This window comes from Cibotium barometz, chromosome 2, assembly GCF_041138505.1.
Source record: "Cibotium barometz isolate CiBa-2024 chromosome 2, ASM4113850v1, whole genome shotgun sequence".
Lineage (NCBI taxonomy): Eukaryota > Viridiplantae > Streptophyta > Polypodiopsida > Cyatheales > Cibotiaceae > Cibotium > Cibotium barometz.
Genome location: NC_141047.1, coordinates 24,802,137 through 24,814,986, shown reverse-complemented (window position 1 = coordinate 24,814,986; position 12,850 = coordinate 24,802,137). Strand labels below are relative to the sequence as shown.

The window sequence follows — 12,850 nt, the reverse complement described above, 5'->3', positions numbered from 1 at the left end:
GGTGCGGATCTATCCAACCGCACATCATACCCCAAATGACAAATGTGTGTCCATGTAGCATGGGCATATGATGAAACCGTCCTCTGTCAAGTGAAGAAGATGATCTCTGTAGAAAGCCATCTTCCTCCCCATGGGCTGAACAAGTGAACGCCAAGTCCTCTAAGTATCGAGTCTCACAATGTCCTTCTTGATGACCCTGTTCGGCTCTATGTGGCTGAGAGCAAAGGAGGGGGGGAGTGACCCCATCTGCATGCCATGGATACCGAACCAAGTGCTCACCTATGCATACCAGCATTGTGTGTCTCCGCTAGTGCAAGCTGTCTCGAGCACTCTAGGGCGAGCCGGGGTTATCTATTTGGTGGGAGCTCCCCTAATCTGTGCCAGTACGTCATTGTTTGGAATAGAGCCTCTGTCATGATTGGTGCAGCCCCCATCTCCACTCGCACAATCTCATGTGGCACTGAAGGCTTACTCCTAATCATGTGCGGGATCATCATCACCAGGGGCCTCTCCATCGGCTTCCACCCATCATATACCTCTTCCGTATCTGTCTCAGCTCGCTCCCCCCTCCATCTCCTCCTGTGGTACAAATTGGGACCCTAGATGGGAGCTTCATACAATAGTGCCGGTGTGACTAGTGTGTCAAATGGCCAAAGCTTCGTCCTTGGCTCATGAAACTGTATCTGTGAGCATGTGAGACCTGCCTCTCGAGTGAGCCCAGAGCTGCATAGCCACGCATCATTTTGGTTTCGACCGCCTTCCACACAGAGAACTGTGGTCCAGAAAAAGTGATCCCAACATAAGAGGTCACATGCTTCATGGGTTCCCCACTATATGTAAACATAAACTACGGTGCGGATCTGCCTATCCACTGCAGGGGGGTATTAAAGATCACAAGCTTGGTCTTCCCAAGGTTCACAATGAGGCCCCGGTCCTCGCAAAAGGCCTGTAATGCATCCAAATGTCTCTGTAGCCCCTTTGCTGAGTCAGAGATAAGGACAATGTCGTCTGCATACAATAGGATAGTATCAAGACTCCTTCCAATCATGCTCCTGGTCCTCCCTGTTTGTCTATGTAGTTAGATATCTCATCAATGTATAGCCTGAGTAGAGTAGGAGACAAGGGGCAGCCTTGTTTCACCCCGATAGTGCAGTGTATGACCTCTGAGTCACCCCCTGGGGCCTGTACTCGGCTAGTGATAGACTCGTAAAGTGTGAGGATCCTCCAAAACATATCTGCTGGTACTCCCATATCCTAAAGTCTCCTCATCAATCTGGCCCGTGGGACAGTGTCAAAAGCATTGCGAAAATCCACAAAGCAACCGTATTTCTGATGCCCGTGAGCTCTCCCCTCCTCAATGATCCCCCGTAGCGTGAAGATGTGATCCAGTGTGGAGTGTCCCCTCCGGAAACCTGCTTGCCCTGGTGCTCTGAGTCTCCTCTTCGGCCCATCTGCGCTAAGCTCATGTTCCAAGATTGATCTATAAATCTTGGCCAACGTGTGAGCAATCATATTAGTCCTGTAGTTGAGAGAGAGAAATGAAATGAAATGTCATATTAATGTCTTCAAAAGGCCAAAATGACCTATGAGACGAAAGTTACAATCAAAGGTCTGATACAAGCTGTCTAAGGAACAAGAAAGATAATATAAAGAGGGGTACAATCAGATAAGTGATAGCATCAGCACGGGCGGGGCGGGGTGCCCGCGGGGGGGGGGGGGGGGGGGGGGGGGGGTGGGGGGGGGTCATCGGAGAAACTCTTGCATGGGATGCTGTACAATGAGGCCAATCTCATCCGAGGTAAAGTGCCTCGTAGGCCTCTGCTAGTGCCTCGCTATGATGAGAGAGAGAGAGAGAGAGAGAGAGAGAGAATTTATATTGACGACTACAAAAGATCCAAAGGGTCTATGAGACCAAGAAAGTATTACAAAAAAATCCATGACGTGACTAAGTCATGGAAAATAAAACAAACTAGCTATCTATACAAAAGATAAATAACAGCAAAAAGCTCTTTCTCATGCGTAGGTCAGCTAGCCTACCATCCTAGAACAATGCAGTTCCAATAGCATACTCATTGGCATCCATTTCAACCACAAATGGTTTACTTGGATCCACAATCCCTAACATAGGAGCAGTGGTTGCTTGATGTTTCAATTCATTAAAGCATCCATCCAACTCCTCAATCCACTCAACATGCTTGTACTTATTATGCTTGCCTTTCTCCCCCCCCTTTTAAAATATTCAAAAGAGACAAAGCAATCTTTGCATAATTCCAAATAAATGTTTGAAAAAATTTAACAAATCCTAAAAAGGATTTCACCACATTTACTTTCTTTAGAAAACAAAATTTCTTTTCTGAGAATATCTAACACAATTCTCAGATGATGAGCATATTTCATGAGAGAGCTGGAGAAAAGGGGAGTCCAAACTGTACTAAAGAGGTGGGAGGCGGTCCATGTGAAGCCCATATGCTAAGAACCAAGTGGAAACTTAGGCATACCATACTCTAGGGTGACCCTCGAGTTCTAGATGTCTCGAGGAATCTAGAACAAGCCTCAAGTACCTGCAGGGATCCATGTGACTCATGCGATGGAGGCATGTGATTGTCTAGAAGAGTGCATCGACTACCATTAGGGCTGCAGCTAACTCCACCTGGATAATCTGGTGTGGGACTGATGGTTTGTTGAGGAGCATATAGGAGAACATCATGATTTGGGGCCACTCAACTCAATGCCAATCCTCATCAGATAAATCTAGCCCCTAGAAGGCTGCTCCATACATCAAGGCTGGTGTGACGAGGGTGTCAAAAAGCAAGGCTGCATATCCTCGTGTCACTTTGGCATGGCTGTGGAAAGCATGGTGAAGCGTGGGCCACTGAAAGTGACATGAACGTCGACATAGGACGAGACGATCTCCACACGATCCCCTCTATATGTGAAGCTCAATATGGATGCGAAGGGGCGGGAGGTATTGAAGACCATTACCTTGGTTTTACCAAGGTTAACAAAGAGGTCCCGTGGAGTACTGAAGTCCTGTAAGGCATCCCCCTCAGCTGAATCTAAAAGGAGACGATGTCATCTACATAAAGTAGTAGGGGGATCAATATGCCTGCCAGATTGGGACCAGCCCCGCCTAATCCGTCAATGAAGCTCGAGATCTCATCAATGTAGAGGCCAAAAAGAGTGGGTGATAGAGGGCAGCCCTGTTTCACCCCAATAGTGCTGGAAATCTCTTGCGATGTACCTCCTCGGGCTCTCACTCGTCCAGTGACGGGACTCATAGAGGGCAATAATGCTCCAAACCATGTCAGATGAGACTCCTATCTGCTGTAGATGGTGTAGGAGGCGGGCTCGGGGTGCAGTATCAAAAGCTTTGAAGAAATCCACAAAGCAACAGTAAATCCTCTAATGTCATGCTCTACCCTCCTCGATGATGGCATGGAGGGTGAAGATGTGGTCAAGCGTAGAGTAGCTCCTCCGAAAGCCTGCCTATCCTGAGGTTTTGCATCCGTCTCTCTGTGCAAATGAACCGAGCTCTCCCTCTAGCACTCATCCATAGAGTTTGGCCGCAATTATTAGGATCAAGTGGATTTGCGGCTTTGAAGATGAGGGTGATGGTGTTAGTGGACCAAGAGGGTGGAAATCCTTCACAAAGGGCTCTATTGAACATGCAGGCTAGTAGGGGCACCGAGGTATCATCGGCATGTGAGATGTTCTCGGCATTGAGTTCCTCGTGATCCTAGGCTTGCCCATTATGTAGTCTACGAATGGCCTTGAGGACCATGCCCTTTGTGAAGAAGGTGGAGGTAGTGGGGAAGGATCTAGTGGTGGGGGTAGAGGTGGCTGATGGGGGATATGATAGAGGGAGCGTGCATAGGAGTGTCTTGTGTTTGAGCAGGTGATAGGTGTGGGGGGCTGATGTTCTCGAAGTTTCCTCCAAGCCTCTTTGCAATTCAGCCCTAAGAAAAGTCTGTATAACTCATCCTCTTTCTGAGCGTAGAACTTCCGTTTCGTTGGGTGAGGCATAGAGAAATCCATTGCCCTTGGAGCTTCGTGATTTGCCCAGAAAGAAAGAAAGTTATATTAAACGTCTTCAAAAGACCCGAGACCAAAAGTGATACAATAGTGTCCATGTAATCTCATCATGGTAAAGAAGAAAACAAAGACTAGAGCTATGAGCTGGGAATGTCAAATCCGAGCCATATGATACAAAGTGGGACCATCATCATCATACAACCTATGGAGCTAAGCCCCCGGTAAGGGAGGGAGAAGGGGGGGGGGGGGGGGGGGGGGACGGGGCATCAAGGATATCAAGCATGGGGTTAGCCTGTAGAAGGCTCTGCATATCCGTCCGGCATGGGAAGGTGGCTCTGTGCCTCTCCAAGATCTCCTCAAGCTGGGGCTGATGTCTATGTTGTTGGCAAGGTCCAGGGAGTCTGGGAGGTCGGTCTCGACTCCCTAATCAGTGAGTCTTTGTGGCAATGAAGCTCTAGTAGGAAGAGGCCCATGATCCTAGATAAGGGTCCAAACCACTCTTTGAAGAGACAATGGAACCTCCCTCGAATCTCATAATATACGGTGCACCTACATATGAAGTGCTCCTTTGACTCGACCTTTTGCTGGCACATAGTGCATATCCTCTCCTCATGAGGTATTTGCATGGTTTCTCCCTGTCTCTATCCTCAGGCGGTGCGATGACACCCGCAACTGGCCCACTGCAATTTGCATGGCATGTGACATGTATATGTCAAGATATTTGGCCCTCAATATGAAACCATCCTCTGTAAGCCTCATGAAAGTATCCATGTAGTACTGTTGTTTGTGTGAGAGTGGCTCATGTGTTGTGAGCCAGGTATCCTGTATGTATAGTCCCAACAAATCATATCTGATCACCCGGTTCCTTTCATCCTGAGAGAGCCTGATGAATGGGGAGTCTGGGTCATACTTGAGTGGGGGTTGGCGATCCATCTTGAGTCCCTGCCTCGTGAACCAGGTGCATACTCGGCTATACCATGAATCGTGACCATCTCATGATAGCTGCTGGGAGGACTGTATCGGGGGTCTCCAAGGGACCATGTCACTGATGCCGTGAATGTATGTGATTGTTTGGAAGAGTGCCTCTACGACCATGGGTGCTGCAGCAAACTCTGCCAAGATAATATCATGTGGGACCGATGGTGTGCTGCATATCATACAAGAGAGCATCATCACATGAGGCCTCTCTTCGGCCATTTGGCCAACGTAAGATCACGTGCCCAAAAGGGTGCTCCATACATCAATGCTAGAATGACCAAGGTGTCAAATAGCCACATCTTGGTCCTCGACTCCTGGAAATGGGCCTGGAAGCACTATCTCTCCATGAGAGCAAGAGAAGAATACCCTTACATCAATCTGGCCTCTGCAGCATGGCTCATCGAGAAGACTGGTCCTGTAAAAGTGACTCCCAAGTACACATATGAGTGTGCAATCTCCACTGGGCTGCATGTAGGTGAAACTCAATCGAGATGTGAAAAGGGGGGATGTGTTGAAGACAATAACCTTGGTTTTCCCAAGGTTTACTGTGAGATCCCACTGTGCACAAAAGCCCTGTAATGTGTCAAAATGCCTCTGGAAAGCCTCTGGAGAATCTACAATAAGCACAATGTCAGCAGCATAAAGTAGTATGGAAACAGGATGCCTGCTAGTGATACACCTCCTCTCCCTCCTCTATCAATGAAGGCCGAAATCTTGTCAATGTAGAGGCCAAAGATAGTGGGAGACAGTGGGCATCCTTGCTTCACTCTAATGGTCCTGGAGAACTCCTCTGGTAATCCTCCTTGCATCTCACCCGCCCTATGACCGACTCATATAATGCCAAGATTCCCCAAATCATGTCTGATGGTACCCCCAAATCATTTAAGCATCTCGCTCTCGGATTTGACCAGTTGCAACTTCACGTAGGAGACGCTCATGTGTTGTGCTGCATTCCTCATCATGGTGCCCGTGGGGGGTCTGGCGGTAGATCGGCTAGTGGATGGAAATGCGTGGGCGTTTCTCCCAGATTTTCTTCCAGCCCTCAGTACAATTTACACCTTTGAGAGATTAGTATAATTCCTTGTATTGGCCCTCAACATGTGCTCGTTTCTTACATCTAGTTGTGTATTGGTTAATCATTTGAGCATCTCGCTCTCGGATTTGGCCAGTTGCAACTTCACGTAGGAGACGCTCATGTCTTGTGTTGCATTCCTCATCATGGTGCCCCTGGGGGGTCTGGCGGTAGATCGGCTAGTGGATGGAAATGCGTCTATGGCAAAGGTGTGTAAGATTGTGGTGAGCTGAGAGGTGAGGTTGGCTAGTGTGAGATTGGGGTCTATATATGTTAGATGTTGGTAGGATGGTCGGAGTAAGTCGAATCCCCATCATGGTGGAAGTGAATATGGGTGTAGTGGGAGATGGGCAGTGGTGGTGGTGAGATGGTTGGGAAAAGCTAAGGTTGAAGGAGAGAGAGGCATGGTCGGCTCCAAGGGGGCGGGTGGCAATGGTGAAGGTGTGTATGGATGTGGCTAAAGCTGGAGATCCCATTAGGTAATCCACTATACTCGAGCTTCCGCCTTATGGGAAGCATGTGAGAGCTCCAAAAGAAGGCCAACGGGACACCCCATTTAAAACAGAGAGAGAAAGAAAGAAAGATACATTAAGCGTCTACTAAAGACCCAATGGGCCTATAAGAACAAAGTGATACAATAATGTCCATGCCATATCTCAAAATGGAATGGAAAATAAAACAAAAACAAAACATAAACATATCTATCTCACTCGGGTGATACAAAACTGTCCATGGAAACTCATGGAATGCTAGGAACATAGAAACATGAGAGCAGCCTCAGCCCCCAGTAGGAAAGGTAGAGCTCAAGGAGGAAGAGGCCTAGGCAATGCTAGTCCGGGAAGTCAATGATCCTAGAGAGTGGACCAAATACCTCATCAAATAGATAGTGAAACCTCCCGCAGATCTCATAGTATACTGTGCAACGGCATATGTAATACTCCTCCCTTTCAACCTCTGTGTGGCATAATCGGCAAATCCTCTCCTCTCTGGGTCTCCGTATGAGCTTCCCGGCTCTAAAGATGCGCTCAGCTCTACCTATCTTCACTCTGAGGCAGTGGGATGAAACTCATATCTGGTCAATCACAATCCGCATGGCATGGGACATGTGAACACTCAGGTAGCCCGGCTACCAGATGAATCCATCCTCAGTGAGTGTAAGGAAGTGATCTCTATAGAAGTGCATCTTTGTTGGGAGCTCCGGAGGTGTGATCCATGTGCAAAAGGTAAGATCTAACCGGATAACACGGTTGGTATCCTCGTAGGAGAGCTGGAGAAAAGGGGTGTCCAAATTGTATTGAAGGGGTGGTATAGGCGGTCCATGAGAAGCCCAAATAATGAGAACCAAGTGGAAACTAATGCATACCATACTCTAGAGTGGCCCTCAAGTGCTAGCTGTCTCGAGGACTCTAGGGCAAGCCTTGGGTACCTTTGGGGATCCATGTCACTGATGCGATGGAGGTAGGTAACTGTCTAGAAGAGTGCATCCAAAACCATCGGGGCTGCAACAAACTCTGCCTAGATAATCTGGTGTGGGACTGACGGTTTGCTGCGTATCATACGGGTGAGCATCATGACCTGGGGCCTCTCAACTCGTTGCAAATCCTCATCAAATAAATCTAGCCCCTAGAAGGCTGCTCCATACATCAAGGTTGGTGTGGACGAGGGTGTCAAAAAGCCAACCCTCGTCTTGGCATCTTGGAAATATGCTTGGAAGCACTACTGCTCAAGTAAGCACAAGGCTGCATATCCCCGTGTCACTCTGGCATGTGCTGCGGGAAGCATGATGAAGCATGGGCCACTGAAAGTGACACCAAGGTAGACATAGGATGAGACAATCTCCGCAAGATCCCCTCCATATGTGAAGCTCAATCTAGATGTGAAGGGGCGAGAAGTATTAAAGACCATTACCTTGGTTTTACCAAGGTTAACAAAGAGGTCCCGCTGAGTGCAGAAGTCCTGTAAGGCATCCAACTGTCTTTGAAGCCCCTCAGCTGAATCTAAAAGGAGGACGATGTCATCTGCATAAAGTAGTATGGGGATCAATATGCCTGCCAGTGTGGGACCAGCCTTGCCTAATCCGTCAATGAAGCTCGAGGCCAAAAAGAGTGGGTGATAGAGGGCAGCCTTGTTTCACCCCAATCGAGCTGGAAATCTCCTGCAATGTACCTCCTAGGGCTCTCACTCGTCCGGTGACAGACTCATAAAGGGCGATGAACTCCAAACCATGTCAGATGGGACTCCTATCTCTTGTAGATGGTGTAAGAGGCAGGCTCAGGGTACAGTATCAAAAGCTTTGCGGAAATCCACAAAGCAACAGTAAATCCTCTGTTGTCGTGCTCTACCCTCAATGATGGCACGGAGGGTGAAAATGTGGTCAAGGGTAGTGTAGCTCCTCCGAAAGCCTGCATGTCCTGAGGCTTTACATCCCTGTCTCTCTGCAAATGAACTGAGCTCCGCCTCTAGCACCAATCCATAGAGTTTGGCCAATGTGTGGCCAATCATAATCGTCCTGTAATTATTAGGATCAAGTGGATCTCCCGCTTTGAGGATGGGGGTGATGGTGTTGGTGGACCAAGAGGGTGGAAATCCTTCACAAAGGGCTCTATTGAACATGTAGGCTAGTAGGGGCGCCAAGGTATCATCGGCATGCAAGATGTCCTCGGCAGTGAGTCCCTCGTGATCCTGGGCTCGCCCATTACATAGTCTACAAATGGCCTCGAGGACCATGCCCTTTGTGAAGAAGGTGGGGGTGGTGGAATGGGGATCTGGTGGTGGGGGTAGGGTGGCTGATGGGGGATAGGGAGCGAGCATAGGAGTGCCATGTGTCCGAGCAGTGATAGGTGTTGGGGGGGGATGTTCTCGGAGTTTCCTCCAGGCCTCTTTGCAGTTCGGCCCTAAGAAAACTCGGTATAACTCATCCTCTTTCTGAGTGTAGAACTCCTGTTTCTTGCGTTGGGTGAGCTGTTGTTTGAGAAATCCATTGTGCTTGGCACTTCATGATTTGCCCGATCCGTACCTCATGCTTAAGACGAGAGCGTATGGCTCAGCACTCGTCATCATACCAACAGCTTTGGGGCATGGAACCACAAGGTGGCTTGGCGGTAGACCGCTGCGTGCAGATGAAAGAAGTGGTGGCGGATGTGTGGTGTATGGTGGTGAGCTGTGATATGAGGGTGGGTAGGGGGACTGTAGGTTCCACATCGTGGAGTTGGTGGTAGATGTGGTTGGAATAAACAAGGTCAAGCTCGTGATCAAAATGGACTTGGTTGTAATGTGAGATGGGGGGTCGTGGCCGAGGGATGGGTGGTGTGCGGGTAAGAGTGAAAGAGAGGTAGGCATGGTCATCTTCAAAGGGGGGTGACAGGATGAAGAAGTCGGGGAGGTGTGCCAAAGCCAGAGATCCCGTAAGGTAGTCCATAGTGCTAGTACCTCCTGTGTGGGAAGGATGTGAGGGCATCGGAGAGGAGGGCCATTGGGACATCCCATTATAGATAACGAGACCTGCACCTCCCAGCTCTAAGAAATATCCCCCATACACTGTGACCTCCTCACGGTCATGTGATGATCTCTACAGCCCTGTGCTAGTGATGTCCAGCTCCTGTAGTCTAATATGGTCGTCCAAATCAAGTAGTGGGACCTGCTGACTTCCCGTCGTGGCGTTGAAGTCCCGGAGCAGGAGGACTTCCCCTAGCTCCTGTAGTCTGATAGGGTTGTCCAAATCAAGTAGTGGGACCTATTGACTTCCCGTCCTGGTGTTGAAGTCCTCGAGCAGGAGGACTTCCCCCAGCTGTGAGAACTCCATAATATCCCAATATAATGGTAAGTACGGTGACTCGCCATGCTGTGCGGCGTAAGGGGAGTGACGTGGTGCAAAATAACACACAACAATGTGGATGACTCTGTCACTACTAAGTTGTAGCCGCACCCAAAGATATCGTGAATCCTTGTCCTTCCGGACGATGTTGAGAATCTGTCGGAGATGGGATCTAAAAAGGACAGGTACCCCTCTAGAGCCACACACTCCTCCTGATGTGCGGGTCTTGCCTCGGAAAGCCGACTCCCACTCATACCCGGCTATGTATGGTAAGCCCCTCTCAGGGCTGTGATGAGTCTCTGTATAGAAAATGACATCCCTGCCTGTGAGAATCTCGCTCAGGCCTCCTAGATTCAACCATAGGATGCCATTTTAGTTCCATACCGCTAACCTCAGGTGTTTGGTCTCATGGACCCCGCATCCCTATTTGGGACGGTGATGTGTCGGGGGAGACCTGCCTCTAGAGCTCGTCCGAACACACCACCGTGAGGAGCACCACAACACCAGCAAAACACCAAATCAAAGTACCAATCCACTCAGCTGATGTCCTATGTCCTCCAGCTGAGACAGTCGGACACATGACTACTCTCCAAACCCCTCAAACTGATCCAGCTAACTCTTCCAGTTGTCCTCCCTAGTCAGTCCTGACTCCAATAGCTCTGATCTTAACTTAAAACCCCTTAGCTGACCACCAGCTAACCACTAGCTGACCAAAAATATTCCCAGCTGACACAAACTGATCAGTTGTGCTGACTGAAAACTGACAGCTCCTGCTGCCCCAACCAGAATTATGTCCGCCAAGCTTCCTCAAAATTCCTCCAACCTCAACTATCTTCAAAAACTTGCTTTAGGACTTCACTGATCCTATCAGCTCTCCTTTGCTGACTCAAGTCTGACCTAGCTCACCCAACTGATTCAGCTGAATCAAATCTGACTTAGAACACTTCACCCCAGTGTCCGTTGACACCTCCAATCCCTAAAATACCTCAAATCCCACCAAGACTCAACTCCACAGACCTAAGGCTGACAGCAGCTAACACCTTCTTGACTTGAGATAGCCCTCAGCTGACACCTAGACCACAATCCAACCCACAACCTATCAGACTGACTTCTGACAGTACTCAGACTGTCAGCCCAAACTCCACAAGCTTCCAGCAAGACAAAATCTACACTTGTACAGCATCAGCTGACAAATCCAGACACACAGCTGACTCTAGTAGACTCTGTCAGACCCTGCTGACTCCAATTAAAGCTTTCTGACATAGACCTGACTTAGCAAATCTCAAATCTTCATCCACACATGAGCTCTCTTAGCAATCTCAAACCAAACAACTTAAACCAGAGCGTAGATAACTCATCAATTAAAAACCATAAAAAACCCTTCTGCATATAGATGATAAAAGAACCTGTCTCAACAACCTTGAGACCTAGGGATTAAACAGAAAAGAAAGATCATCTAGAAACCAAGGGATCCTTCACGAGATTATCCCCAAAAAAAACCCGTTCACATTTTTATCTTCAACTCCACAAAAAACAATAACAACAAAAGAACTGCAGCTACACCCTACAGGCTTCCACCATGAAACACAACAAAGAACCGTTGAGCAAAAGCCTTGGATTGGTCCAAGTTCCAACAAAGTTGCTATTCCTAGAGGTCCTAGGGCACCAACCTCCTACAAGACCCTCTATCACCTTAGCACCCTCTGCTCTGAGCAGACCCAAACCTCCTCAAGAAAATCCCACGTCACCTTCTTCCCAAAACCAAAACGATCACCAACAAGCTTCCAGAGAGCTCTCTTAGAATTCCCCTGGCTCTCTCACAACTCTTTTCTCTGCAACAATGCTCTCACACAATGCTCCTATCACAACTCTTCTTCCCCGCTACTATGCGCTTCTCTTCTGGTTCCCGAGCATCTATCTCTCCTCTACTCACACATGCAAGAGTTCCCCTGGCTCTCTCACAACTCTTTTCTCTGCAACAATGCTCTCACACAATGCTCCTATCACAACTCTTCTCAACTCTTCCCCGCTACTATGCGCTTCTCTTCTGATTCCTTCTGGTTCCAGAGCATCTCTCTCTCCTCTACTCACGCATGCAAGAGTTCTTTCTTCTTTTGGATGGGGTTGACAACAGTTGGTTCTCTTATAGAAGGTGGCCACACAACAACCCCTTGTTCCTAAAGTTCCAACCATACATCTACGGGCTTATTATCTTCCTGGGGTTTTGGCAGGCACATATATTGGGCGTTAGCATCTTGACAAAAAAAAACTATCAACAACACTCAGTGATAATGACCCTACCATCTCTGTAGATAGCCCACTTTCCTGCTCTACGGGCCTCATGAACTGTCATCATCGCCTCACGCCGGTGTGCCACCTGTGCTGGGGTGAGATCATCTCCCATGTACACCTGTGTCCTTGAGGGCAGCCTGTCTAGCTAAGAAGGCATGTCTCCTAGTGGCATCAAGGAATCTAATGATGAGGGGCCGCTCTCGTGTCATATCCTTGCCTGCCCTCCATGTATCTGCAAAGGGGGGGGCGGTCCCGTCCACTCCTATCATCTGGCAAAGTGTCATGGCATCCTCCTTGGGGGAAGCCCCCGCACTCGCACATGGAGGGCCCTATCGTTCCTGCATTTCTCCTCCTTGAGAGTCTCATGTATGATGCTCTATGGGGGTTTGTGCTTCTTTACCACCTCCACCCAATCTTTCTTGGTGGTCTACAGTTCTTCCCGCAGCTTATCACTCGCAGCCTTCAACTGCTCCAAGTCTGTCCTTAGACCCTCCTGAATATTCAGTTCCCCTTCCTCCACTATATGGTCCTTGACCGTAGCTTTTAGGGCTTCCATTCCCGCCCAGAGTTCCCCTATCACTAGGGCAGCCTCTGGCATTTCCTCTTGTTGCATCTGGGCCTCTTTCAACATCTAAATCTCCTCCTCCTGGTGGTTCACCTTT

At 48.7% G+C, this 12,850-nt stretch overlaps 1 protein-coding gene across 1 annotated transcript in view; it reads right to left on the bottom strand.

Moving 5' to 3' along the window:
- The window catches only part of SBI1 (Leucine carboxyl methyltransferase), a 125,545-nt gene that overhangs the window by 30,449 nt on the left and 82,246 nt on the right, over nucleotides 1–12,850 (bottom strand). The window lies entirely within an intron of this gene.